Below are 14,580 nucleotides of genomic sequence, written 5' to 3' on the forward strand. Positions count from 1 at the left end.
CCAGTGTTGAACGATGACTTTTGGGAAAGTCAGCACCCCAATTCTCCTCTGTTCACACCCCTACAACAAATTCCTCAGTCCCCTGTGAGAAGTACAGATGGGATCTGAAGAACCTCATGCCACACCGTCTGTTCATGAAGAAATTCCAGCCACTAGTGCTGAAGAAAATGTTAATGAAGAATTGAAGACCCAGGCTGCCACTGAAGAAGAAGCTGAAATTCCTCAGCCTGTGGATCCTGAGATTGTGATTCCTGAGGTGGTGATGCGATTGACCGATACCCCTCAGCCCAAGCCAAAGGATCCCTTCTCGAAGAAGCAGAAATTCAAGGCTGATGACTTCTTCGGCGAGCATGTGTTCTTTACAGACTATAATCCTTATGACTCTGCTCGTCTTAGAAGGAAGCGCTTCTGGACTGCCAGCCAAGCAAATTTTTATTCTTCATTGCTCTTCAACAAGGAAAAAGTCTTCGACCACGAGCATATTCCTCACGTGGACATGGAATAACTGCCTTGTTTCACCCCAGTCCTCAGTGTGCTTCATGATGCAGGACTACTCAACTTTTGCACGAATATTTGTGATTGGAATGAAGAGCTCATTCTTCAATTCTATGCAACTCTGCATATCACAGGCGATGCTGACGATGTGAACTCTTGGGTTTTGGACTGGATGACCGATAATACTCACTATAAAGCACCGGCCTCTTAATTACTTCACGCCCTGCCAATCAGTCCTCCCCTTGAAGAAGCTCATTGCCTGTACCATGAGCCTAAACTCACTGCACATTACATGCAAGTGCTAATGAAGCCTCTGAAGCCCGGTCAAGCCCCAAGGACCAAATTCCTCGTGAAGGAATTGCTATATGTGCCAAGAACAGTTTATCGCATTCTGATGAAGACTTTGAGTCCTATCAAAGGCCACGACTTGACTGATAGGAAGTCGTTGGCATCATGAAGAATCTGCTGTTCAATATCATGCATGGCATTCCTGTCAACTATCATGATTTATTCATGAGGACTCTGGCAAATGTTGCACTCTCTCCATTTGATTTGAAGCCTTATGCACCTTGGATTATGAGATTCCTCAGAATAAGGTCTTCACTCAACTACAAGGCTGATTTTCAGAATCACCTCAGCTACTTGCCCCCAATTGAAGTCCTCAAGCGGACATTTTCCTCAGCTGATGAAAAGGGCAAGGCTGCTGCTGTTATTGATGAAGGCAATCGTCCATTGGATGGTCAGTTTCGCAAAGCTGCATCTTACTCCACCAATGATGATTATGCTACTCATGATTCTGCCGCTAATGCATCATAGAAAAATCCTCAAGCCACCGCTCCTAGAGTGATGACTGACCGTGAGCTTCTTCTTAGTCTTCACCAGAAGGTGGATCGAAACCACAAATGGGTTAAGCGTCGGTTTGGTTCTATTCTTCACAATATGACTGCTACACACAATGCAGTGAAGAAAAACCATTACTACCTCCATGAAGTCTTCGGTCGCACCTGGGCTATCTTATCACATCTGTATGGTGAAGAAGATCTGAAGCAAATGGGTCTCAAGGAGGATTTTGACTGGTCTGCTCCTCCACCGAAGAAATTCAAGAAGGTCAAGGTTCCTTCCTTGGTGGCCAGCTCATATTCTTCATCACGCGAAACCGATGAGCATGAAGACTTGGACGACACTGTGGCAGGCCCTACAACAACAAACGACCCCAACAATGCTGGCGCCCCTCCATCAACTTGATTTTCTTCAGGGGGGTTAGTCCTCATTTTTGGATCCTTTTGGTCATTCGATGACAAAGGGGGAGAAATTTGAGTTAGTCTTCAAGCGGGTCTACCTATATGGGCGTTTTTTGAAAGTTACAACTCTCATTCTTCTGAGACTTTATTCGATCGAGTTGTAAACTTAAACTCTATGGTGGTCTGATACTTTTGCTGAGATTTTCTGCATGCTTATTCCTCATTAATGTTAATGCACGCATGCTGAATTACATCAGTCACCATATTTCATCATGCATTTCAAATTCTTCATATTATATGTCAAATGCGTGTATGAATTACAAGATATAGGGGGAGATCTCCATGATTCTACTCTTCAAGTGTGCATTGCCTTGAAAGCAAATTCCCCACTATGCACATCTTCAGGGGGAGTTCTTCTATATATTGCAATCAAATTCCTCAATATTAGTACTTACAATTCATATGTTTACCCCCGTTGAAAACTTAACCTATATTGTCATCAATCACCAAAAAGGGGGAGATTGTAAGTCCATCTAGTGCCCCTTAGTGATTTTGGTGTATTGAAGACTTATAGGTTAAGGGACTAATGTGTTTATGAGTGTACACAGGTCTATAAGTCTATGAGGAGTTTGATATTTACAGAGAAAGTCGACCCCTAAAAATGAATGTCTTCGACTGAAGACTTTGGATTTCTGAAGACTTTCTGAAAACTTTGAAAGTGAAGAAATTGGTGTGACCTTGAAGACTTGGTATTCATTCAAGGAACATGAAGCATCAAGACTTTTGTTTTCGTAGTTTCATTTTCTCTTTCTTGAGTCTTAGGAAACACCGTACTTTTAAAGGGGTTCGAGGAAATACTAAGGAAAAATTTCCAAGTGATGCTCAACTCAAATCCTACACCTAACAATCCCTTCGAGTGAAGCCATTGGAAATCTCATACAGCTCAGTCAATTTCTTCAGTGAAAGAGACGAAGTTCTTCTGGTCTCTGAGGAATTTGTTCTGACTGAGGAGTTAGGAATTCGCCAGTGCAGATTGCCTACACAGTGAGGAACATGATAGCCCTGAGGAATTTGATACTCAAAATTCCGACCATTGCTATGCTATGCGCCAGCTTTCCCAAAATATCTACCCACCTAACAGTCATATCATTGAAGGGCATTTATGTCTTATCATGTCGGGCTGCTCCCGAGAGAAACTGACACTTGTCATTTGAGAGCATCCCATCCTCCGAGGACTTTGAGCGAATATCATCAAGTGAGGAAAACCCAAACCCAAATACCTACAAACCCAAAGTGATTGAGCATCACTGAAGAGATTGATCATGTGTGGGTACGACGCTTTTTACCTTTGAAGACTGTGCTTCTTCCAGACGGTTAGGCGTCATGGTCTGAGCATCCAAGAGGAAATTGTGGATCGCCGAGTGACCGAGTTTGTGAAGGTTTGGAAGTCACCTGAAGACTTACCACGAGTGATTGGGAGAGGTCTGTGTGACCTTAGCTCAAGGAGAATACAGTGAGGACTGTGTGTCCTCAGGTTTAAATACCTAGCCGCTCCAACGAGATGTACAACTGACAAAGCAGTTGGAACTGGTCTACCAAATCATTGTCTTCACCAAGCTTACTGGTTCTATTTCCTCAAGTCTTTCATTTCCTCATTACTGTGTTGTGTGCCTGTTCATATCTGTTTGAAGACTTTGACTAAAGACTTTCTCAATTTCCTCAGTTCAAGTTCTTTAGTCTGTTTGTCTTCTTCCTGTGTTATCCTGTGTTTACGCTTTCTGTACTCTCAGCTTGTCTTCATTTCATCATGATGACCATGCTTATGTTCTGTTATGTTTACATCTGAGTACTTATTCCGCTGCAAGTAGTTCTTCACTTAGGAATTTCCTCACCCTGAAATTCCTCAGTGAAGAATTCGTAAAAATCGCCTATTCACCCCCCTCTAGTCGACTTAACGCACTTTCATCCCTTCTTTCCCTTGCCCTTTTTCTTGAAACTAGTGGTCTTGTTAACCATCAACACTTGATGCTATTTCTTGATTTCTACCTTCGCTGATTTCAGCATCGCGAAGAGCTTGGGAATCGTTTTCATCATCCCTTGCATATTATAGGTCATCACGAAGTTCTAGTAACTTGGTGATTGTGACTAGAGAAATCTGTCAATCACTATCTTATCTGGAAGATTAACTCCCACTTGATTCAAGCGATTGAAGTACCCATACATTCTGAGCACATGCTCACTAGCTGAGCTATTCTCCTCCATCTTGTAGGCAAAGTACTTGTCAGAGGTCTCATACCTCTTAACACGGGCATGAGTCTAAAATATCATTTTCAGCTCTTGGAACATCTCATTCTCCATGGCGTTCAAAACATTTTTGAAGTCCCGGTTCTAAGTCGTAAAGCATGGTGCACTAAACTATCAAGTTGTCATCATATCGAGCTTGTCAAATGTTCATAACGTCTCCATCTGCTCCTACAATAGGTCTGTCACCTAGCGGTGCATCAAGGACATAATTAAACTGTGCAGCAATGAGGATAATCCTCAGATCACAGACCCAGTCCGCATCATTGCTACTATCATCTTTCAACTTAGTTTTCTCTAGGAACATATAAAAAATAAAACAGGGGAGCTATACGCGAGCTATTGATCTACAACATAGATATGCAAATACTATCAGGACTAAGTTCATGATAAATTAAGTTCAATTAATCATATTACTCAAGAACTCCCACTTAGATAGACATCCCTCGAGTCATCTAAATGATCACGTGATCCATATCAACTAAACCATGTACGATCATCACGCGAGATGGAGTAGTTTTCAATGGTGAACATCTCTATGTCGATCATATCTACTATATGATTCACGTTCGACCTTTCGGTCTCAGTGTTCCGAGGCCATGTCTATACATGCTAGGCTCGTCAAGTTTAACCCGAGTATTCCGCATGTGCAAAACTATCTTGCAACCTTTATATGTGAACTTAGAGCTTATCACACCCGATCATCATGTTGTGTCTCAGCACGACGAATTGTCGCAATGGTGCATACCTAGGGAGAACACATATACCTTGAAATTTTAGTGAGGGATCATCTTATAATGCTACCGCCGTACTAAGCAAAATAAGATGCATAAAAGATAAACATCACATGCAATCAAAATATGTGACATGATATGGCCATCATCATGTTGTGCCTTTGATCTTCATCTCCAAAGCACCTTCATGATCTCCATCGTCACCGGCTTGACACCTTGATCTCCATCGTAGCGTCATTGTCGTCTCACCAACTATTGCTTCTACAACTATCACTAATGCATAGTGATAAAGTAAAGCAATTACATGGCGTTTGCATTTCATACAATAAAGCGACAACCATAAGGCTCCTTCCAGTTGCCGATAACTTTTACAGAACATGATGATCTCATACAATAACATATATCACATCATGTCTTGACCATATCACATCACAACATGCCCTGAAAAAACAAGTTAGACGCCATCTACTTTGTTGTTGTAAGTTTTACGTGGCTGCTACGGGCTTCTAGCAAGAACCGTTCTTTCCTACGCATCAAAACCACAATGATTTTTCGTCAAGTGTGATGTTTTAACCTTCAACAAGGACTGGCCGTAGTCAAATTTGATTCAACTAAAGTTGGAGAAACAGACACACGCCAGCCACCTTTATGCAAAACAAGTTGCATGTCTGTCGGTGGAACCGGTCTCATGATCATGGTCATGTAAGGTTGGTCCGGGCCGCTTCATCCAACAATACCGCCGAATCAAAATAAGACGTTGGTGGTAAGCAGTATGACTATTATCGCGCACAACTCTTTGTGTTCTACTCGTGCATATCATCTACGCATAGACCTGGCTCGGATGCCACAGTTGGGGAACGTAGCATGCAATTTCGAAAAATTTCCTATGCTCAGGCAAGATCTATCTAGGAGATGCATAGCACCGAGAGGGGGAGAGTGTGTCCACGTACCCTCGTAGACCGAAAGCGGAAGCATTTGACAACGCGGTTGATGTAGTCAAACTTCTTCTCGTTCCGACCGATCAAGCATCAAACGTACAGCACCTCCGAGTTCTGCACACGTTCAGCTCGATGACGTCCCTCGAACTCTTGTTCCAGCAAAGTGTTGAGGAAGAGTTTCGTTAGCACGACGGCGTGGTGACGGTGATGGTGAAGTGATCTGCGCAGGGCTTCGCCTAAGCACTACGTGAATATGACCGGAGGCATAAACCGTGGAGGGGGGCACCGCACATGGCTAACAATGTTTGTTGTGTGTTCTAGGAGGCCCCTCCCCACTATATATAGGTGGGAGGGGGAGGGGGACAGCCATAGGACGCCCCAAGTAGGAGGAATCCTACTTGGGGGCCCCCTCCAATTCGGCCTCCCCCTTTCCTTATCTCCAATGGGGGGAAGGAAAGAGGGGAGAGGGGAAAGGAAGGGAGAATCCTATTCCCTCTATTTCCTTTCCTCCTCCCCTTTTCCTTTCTCCACTTAGGCCATCCCATATGGGGGCGCACCAGCCCCGGTACCCCCAGAACACTTCCGGTGTCCGAATACTATCATCCTATATATGAATATTTACCTATCGACCATTTCGAGACTCCTCGTCATGTCCGTGATCTCATCCGGGACTCCGAACAACATTCGGTCACCAAATCACATAGCTCATATAATACAAATTCGTCATCGAAACGTTAAGCGTGCGGACCCTACGGGTTCGAGAACTATGTAGACATGACCGAGACACCTCTCTGATCAATAACCAACAACGGAACCAGGATGCTCATATTGGTTCCTACATATTCTAGGAAGATCTTTATCGGTCAAACCGGAATGACAACATACGTCATTCCCTTTGTCATCGGTATGTTACTTCCCCAAGATTCGATCGTCGGTATCTTCATACCTAGTTCAATCTCGTTAATGGCAAGTCTCTTTACTCATTCCGTAATGCATCATCCCGCAAATAACTCATTAGTCACATTGCTTGCAAGGCTTATCATGATGTGCATTACCGAGAGGGCCCAGAGATACCTCTCCGATACTCGGAGTGAAAAATCCTAATCTCGATCTATGCCGACCCGACAAATACCTTCGGAGATACCTGTAGAGCATCTTTATAATCACCCAGTTACGTTGTGACGTTTGATAGCACACAAGGTATTCCTCCGGTATCCGGGAGTTGCATAATTTCATAGTCAAAGGAATATGTATATGACATGAAGAAAGCTATAGCAATAAAACTGAACGATCATTATGCTAAGCTAACGGATGGGTCTTGTCCATCACATCATTCTCCTAATGATGTGATCCCGTTCATCAAATGACAACACATGTCTATGGTTAGGAAACTTAACCATCTTTGATTAACGAGCTAGTCTAGTAGAGGCTTACTAGGGACACGGTGTTTTGTCTATGTATCCACACATGTATAAAGTTTCCGGTTAATACAATTCTAGCATGAATAATAAACATTTATCATGATATAAGGAATTATAAAATAACAACTTGATTATTGCCTCTAGGGCATATTTCCTTCAATTTCCCTCGGCCGCACTTGATCCAAATCTTTCAGGTACGAGTGCGGTGCAAATCCATATGCATTTACTCATGTTAACTTGTTTAACACATAAATTTCATCATTGGAAGTTTCTGTGCACCAACTAAATTATATCTTTTTTGATCTGGAATCATATTTTTCATGAGTTGAAGCTATGTAATACTATATTATAACTTTTATTTTTGGGGGTTGAAATATTGAATGTCTTGGAGTTGTAAGCAGGGAATATGGAATTAGGTTTGAGTTTACTTTCATCTAGTGGCATAATTAGTGGTGCTCTAGATATAAATTACAAAGGTTAGAGGTGGATGTGGATCCATACTTTTTTTATTCCACAAAGTAAGTGTAGTTATTAATTTTTGTTTCTCCAACTTGTAAAGAGATTTGCTTGAGTTGAAGCTATGGAGTGGTTGAAAGTTGAGTTTCTTTGGGTTGGAATATATGCATAAAGTTGCCTCAATCAAGTTTTTACCTACAATAGATTTAGTTGGGAGGTTTTTTAATAAGGTTTTTTACATCTGTGCCCCTGGTTCCTTAGCCATACTCATTCATCCCCACGCTCTTAACTTTTGCTCAATTTTCCCCACTCCCTTGCCCGAAACCCTTAGAACTGGTCACAAACGGTGGATGCCGTCGGGTCAGTGCTTTGACCATTAACTCCGACGAGTGGGGCCATGCTGATTGTGTCACCTGTTGGACCTGATGAGTGGGGTCGCGGCGGACGGTACCGCGGTTAGCCCGTTGGGCCGTGGTTAGACTTGGGCCGTGCGCGCGCCGCAATGACAGAAGCCTATTTATACATGCACGACATGTCCAGCTAGCCTGCATGCATGCACATAGCTATCCTGCATGCATGCACGTAGCTAGCCTACCTGCATGCGCCGCCGCCCGTCGCCACGATGTGCTGACCGACCTCTTTTTCACGCGAGCCGCCACGGACGCTGACCGGCCTCATTTTCACGCGAGCCGCCATAGACGCAGGGACGGTTGCTGCCGCTGGTTCGTATCATCTCCCACGCGTGTCTCCTCGATGTAGAGCATTGTTTCACACTTTTCGATCCTCTCGCATCTATTCAACGTGGCAATTAAAACCTGTTGGCAATTAAAGTGGCATATCGATCGACGCAGGTCGTTTGAACGTAGCAAATCCAAAGCGCGGCCGGTGCCACTCCCCTTCCCTTCCCCTTTCCCTATTTAAACCACCACCCCTCCACCTATTCTCCACACATCCATTTGCACCGCCCCCTTCTCTTCTTCACCCAAACCCAGAGCACTCTCAAACCGAGGCGAGGATGCAGTACAACGGCCCCACCTTCGAGCTCCCACCGACTGTGCGGGAGATACGGTATCTGGCCGGCGTCGTCGTGGAGAGGACGCTCCGCATGTGGGAGTTCTCACGTTGGAGGGGTGCAAGGGGGTTTGCCGAGTGGTTCCTCCGTGCGGGCTTCGCCCACCTCCCGGCGGGCTCGCCGGTGATGTTCCGACTGGAGGAAGTGCGTCCAAACTCCAGGACTCGGCCGATAGGGCTCACCGTCACCTTCACCAACAGATTTGATGCGTACTACCTACTCGGCAAGGTGTTTTGGTGTGGATGCGAATTCATCGCATTCACAACCCACAACATCTTCACAAACTTCGACTGCATCTTCCCCACCCGCGATGGTATGCACAGCCTCGCCTACTACATCGGCCAGGACGACATGGAGAGGGAGCAGTGAAGAGAAGGCGCAGTGAAGATGGTGGTGAAGTCCCGGTCTCGATCGTGAGCTTGTCTTGCCCTAGGGTGTTATGTCTTTTTATCTTTTATATATTTCTATCTTAATTATGTCGTTGATTGTACCGTGAACTTTTAATCTCTGTCGTGTTATCCCCTAAGAACTTTGTTATACTTGCTACCCTTATTTGATATGTCGTTGGTTATCAGTGCTTTGCTTGCTATTTCTATCTTATTTGACGTGAGATAAATCGCTAGATGGATATGGTGCCGTACACGAGCCCTTCTGCTAAATCAATCAATGATTGAGTATTCCTCAATGAAAACCAGCAAGTTTTCACCCATTTAGAGTAGGGTCAAGTTTTCGCACGCGCGGATAATGGAGTAGTTGAAGTGTCAAAAAGGAAACTAAAGCTAGAAAAATGAGCCATGTTGATGTTGAAAAGAAGAAGAAAAGCTATTTTTTTGAATTGTTGGTGGCCCTATTCCGTATATTGTATGAACAAAAACAAGCTAATTTTTGAATAGTTTGTGGACTATGCTATGGTTTAGGGTACCCTATGTTTTATGTAAGAAGTATGCTATGGTTGCTACTTTTTATGTTATGGATGTATGCTTGCTACATGAGATATCGGTCGATGGATATGGTGCCGTAGCTGAGCCGTAGACAAGCTGTCTAGATGGATATGGTGCCATAGCCGAGCCTAGACATGCTCTCTAGATGGATATGCTGGCTAATGGTGCCACCGGACTTTATTTTAGACGTGGTTTCAGATGGATATCATGATCTACATAATTAAGTCTGACATGTTCTTAATAAAAAAACAAAAACAAAAAATCATGTATACAATATTTTTCTTGCTACAAAAACTTGTTTATAATACCCGCATGTCAAAGAATGAAAGTGTTGTGCCGTAGGCTATATATAGAAGGAAATTGCCATGATATGTACAAATAAATTTGACATGTGCAAGTCCAACAATAAATCGATTTACCATCATGCACTATTTTTGTTCGGCATGGAAATAAATGGATTTACCATGGTAATAATCAAGGGAAAAAATAGAGCCAACGCGTGGGCCTTCGACACTCAACGCAATGAGACAGGCAACCAGAGCTTAGTTTCAATTTGGGCCCTAGAACTACGTTTCTTTTTCTTCTGCGGTCAGTGTTGTTTGACGAAACTGAAGAAACTGAAAGTGTACAAAACTGACGAAACTGACGGGTACCCGAAACTGACATGATCCACAAATTAAGCAACACAGAGCATAGAGCACATGATCCACAAATTAAGCAACACAGAGCATAGAGCACATGATCCACAAATTTAAGCAAATCGTAGAGCACAAGATCCACAAATTTAACCAAATCCTAGAGCACATGACACCACACTAATAACATCTCTAATGAGTGATGACCAGCAAGTAAGCAAATCCTAGAGCAACTACACAAAAATAAAAGGGATAAAATCCTAAAGCTATCAGATTCGCCTGCTTGTTCAATTGAATCATTTGCTTCAAGTTCTTGTTCATCTTACTTATTTCCCCCTTCAGATCTGCATCCCCAACTGTCAGAGCAGCACTTTCAGAGACCAAATTCGTTGTTGCTGACGGCAGATTGAGCTCCCGGGTTGGGGCCCCATTGAATTGAATCTGCTTAACGTAGTCATCCAGCCATTCAAAATATGTGCATTTCTTCACGATTTGAATCAAAAAAATGAACCCTAAATCCCAAATCGAAAAAGAATTAAAAGAAAATAGAAAAAGAAATCAGAGAAAAATCATGAGATCTAACCTGCCCCTCTGGCTTGCTCTCGCATTTCACGAACTCGCGCCCATAGTTGCCATTCTTGACCTGCTTCGAAGTCAATGTATCAGTGGCGCGTTGCGTGGGCAGTCAGGACATCGCTCCATGGGAAGTGGACCATACTGGGTCCACGAGGGGCGGGAGGCTGAAGTGGAGCTCGATATATCGCCCAAAGTCGCCGGAGAAGAAGAAGCAGAGGAGTGGCTCCTCTCGTCGCCGGAGAAGTAGCAGAGGAGTGGCTCCTCTCGTCGCTGCAGAATAAGCACCAGAATAAATGGGGTACCTGAAGAAAGGGGACGCACAACCAACAAGTCTCGCGGATCGCCTCTCGCGGATCGACCCACAATCCAACGATGCGGAGCCGTCCATGTGATCCAACGGCGCGGAGCCTGGTCGCAGTGTGACGCCCCCGACTCAACCATACTCTAATCATACATGCAAATGTGTACGATCAAGATCAGGGACTCACGGGAAGATATCACAACATAACTCTCTAGACACAAATAGAAATAATACAAGCTTCATATTACAAGCCAGGGGCCTCGAGGGCTCGAATACAAGCTCGATACACAACAGTCAGCTGAAGCAACAATATCTGAGTACAGACATAAGTTAGGCAAGGATGCCTTAAGAAGGCTAGCACAAACATCAACGATCGAAGAGGCAAGGCCTCCTGCCTGGGACCTCCTAACTACTCCTGATCTTCGGCGGCCTCCATGTAGTAGTATCCGGCGGCGGTGGCATCTGGCTCCAAGGATCCACCATCTGGTTGCATCAACCGGAAAGAAGAAGGAAGGGGAAAAGGGGGTAGCAAAGCAACCGTGAGTACTCATCCAAAGTACTCGCAAGCATCAGATCTATACTAAGTATGCATTGGTATCAAATGGAAGGGTTGTATCTGTGGACTGAACTGCAGAATGCCAGAATAGAGGGGGAAGGCCTAGCCTATCGAAGACTAGCATCTTCAAGCAGCTCCAAGCATCTTGCAGCATGTAGAAGAGTAAAGAATAGCAGTTTAATTAACAAGCATGTTGTAACATTAATGCCCAGAGATCCTTCCTCGACTCCCTGCGAGAAAGCAATCCTGGAGCCACATATCTCAAGTATCCATTTCTGGTTGTAAAAGATCAGGATATAAGTCTGAACGTCCGTTACCGTGGACACGGCTATTAATAGATAATCTTCCCTGCAGGGGTGCACCACGTTTTCCAACACGCTCGATCACTCTGGCCGGACACACCTTTCTGGGGTCAATGCCCGGCCTTGGAAGATCAACACGTCGTAGCCCTACCTAGGCTCAGTAGAGAGGTCCCCGCCGGTCTACATCCTAAGCACTCCGGGTTTTGGGCCCATCGCCCGTTGCACCCCGGGTCGTTGCGAGCAGGGCGGGTCCAGGCTCCACCTCTACATGGATGGTGCCGGCCCAGCCGTGCTGCAATGCTGAACTGGACGTCTGACAAAGCTTCGGCTGATACTACCTCGTCGAGGCCCATAACTATTCTCGCGTGGTGGTTAGTGCGTAAAGGCCAAAGGCCAACTCAGAACAAACACCCAAACCATAGTGTATTATTAGCTTGCGGAGACGAACATAGACTCACGATAATGTGACCCCGTCGCCCTGTCTCGAGGAAATATGGCAAGGGCTAGCCCAGCCCACTCAGGAGCGGCCTGCCGGCCCGACCGTGCCTTGTAACCATCTTGCGGGTGCTCTCCGGGCCCGCCCAACTTTCCCAAGGGCCTCAAGTAAAGTCAAGGTAAACGTGTGTCCAAACATCAAGGGGAAAACACAAGGAATCACCCTCGGAGAATTCCACTCGATGTAATCATCAAGGTGAACGTAAGAGGGACCACCCTCGAGGTTCACACTTGAGGTGTTAAACGACAGAGCCGCATCGGGAATGGTGAAAGAGGAAATCACCCTCGGTGACCACGACCGAATAGCTACACTACAGAATTATCATCAGGAGTGCGTTATGAGGGATCACCCTCGGCACTCGATAGTAGCTCTGCAGAGTCGAGCAACAAAAGGGGTGTGATGTGATGTGAGGTGCCGTGCTCTGGTCGTTGATCACGTTGATCGAGTCGTCGACAATGAAGCAGGGGCAACAAGGACAAGGTGGGGTTCACTGATGGATCACTAACCAACCTATACTAAGCAGTTTAGGATAAGAAGGTTACAAAAGCAGGCTATGCATCAGAATAGGAGTAATCAAATACAATAGAAAAATCTAATGCAAGCATGAGAGAATGGAATGGGCGATATTGGGATGATCAAAGGGGGGGCTTGCCTGGAAGCTCCACTGAAAGGGAAGAAGGGTCGTCGTCGACGTAGTCGATCATAGGGGCAGCAGTCTCAGGGACCGGAGAGAAGAGGGGGAAGAAACAGTAAATACATAGCAAGCAAGAGCATAACAGGACAACAGGCAGAGCTAGACGTGTTCTAACGCGGCACTACACGATACCGGCAAAGGGGGATAACATCCGGGAATTCTTTCCTGAAGTTTGGCATTTTCGGACAGACGAAACGGAGGGGAAAGGTTGCATGTTTGCTATGCTAGAGGCATGTGACAGATGAACGGAGAGCGTATTCTGATTTGTCTCGTCGTTCTGAGCAACTTTCATGTATAAAACTTTTTCATCCGAGTTACTGATTATTTTCTAAGATTTTTCAAAGATTTAAACAATTTGCTGAAAATTAAAGGTTTTATTTAATTCAAAAAAAATTAAGTGTAATTGCTATGGGTACACAGAGAGTGTACCCAGAGATGTGAAAGTGTGGCTGACAGTGGGGCCACACTGCTTAGTCACCAGCTGACCAAGTCAACCTTATCTAAAAGAAAAAATGTGCTGGGTCCACATGTCATAGACAGTAGTTTTAACTAGTAGTTTATTTTAAACAGAGGGTTAATTAAGTGGTAGGGTCCATATGTTAGGGACAGTTTAACATTTTAAACCATAGACATATTGGCCTAACTAATAAGATTAGTGGGGGGGGGGCGGCGGTTAGGCCTAAGTTAATTAACTGGCCGGCCGACCCCACATGTCATAGGGCCAGCCCGACCTCTCTGGCAGGGCACGCACGGGCACCAGGTGCCAGCGGCCAGGACCAGCGGCGACGAGCGCTGGTGATGGCGGTGGCTAGCAGCAGCAGCAATAGCAGAGGAGTAGCAGCAGCCGTGTGCGGCAGCAGCAGATAGCATCATGGGCGGGAGCGGGCGCACGCACGGGGTGCAGCCCGGGCGTAGCAGGTGCACGTGCGTGTCAATGGTCGCGACGACCGTGACGAGGGCGCACGGCGACTGCGGCTTCGGTCAGAAGAACGGGCGGCGCGGACGACGGTCTACGCCGGCGAATCGAGGAGGGGGAGGAGGAGCAGCCACGGGAGCTCACAGGGGAGGTCGGGGGCGACTCGAGGAGGTGCGGGGTGGCCGGAAGCGAGCAGCCCGATGGCGACGACGTGCGGCGGGAGGTTGGGGCGGCCATGTACGGAGCGCGGGCGGAGCTCGAGGAAGACGGGCGCGGTGCAGCATGGAGAGGAAGGAGACCGGGAGAGGCGGCGCTCGAGGGGGTTCGGCAGGGAAGAGGCGGTGACGGGGCAGTCCGGTCGGGGAGGCAGTGCCGGCGAAGTCCACGAGCGGCGGGGGGCGGTCGTCGGGGCGCAGTTGCCCCCGAACCAGATCCAATCGTGGGGGTAGTATGGGACGAGGGGGAGGATTGTGCGGGAGGAGTGGGGATCGTGGGTTAGGGTTTT

This window comes from Aegilops tauschii, chromosome 5 (genome assembly GCF_002575655.3).
Source record: "Aegilops tauschii subsp. strangulata cultivar AL8/78 chromosome 5, Aet v6.0, whole genome shotgun sequence".
NCBI lineage: Eukaryota > Viridiplantae > Streptophyta > Magnoliopsida > Poales > Poaceae > Aegilops > Aegilops tauschii.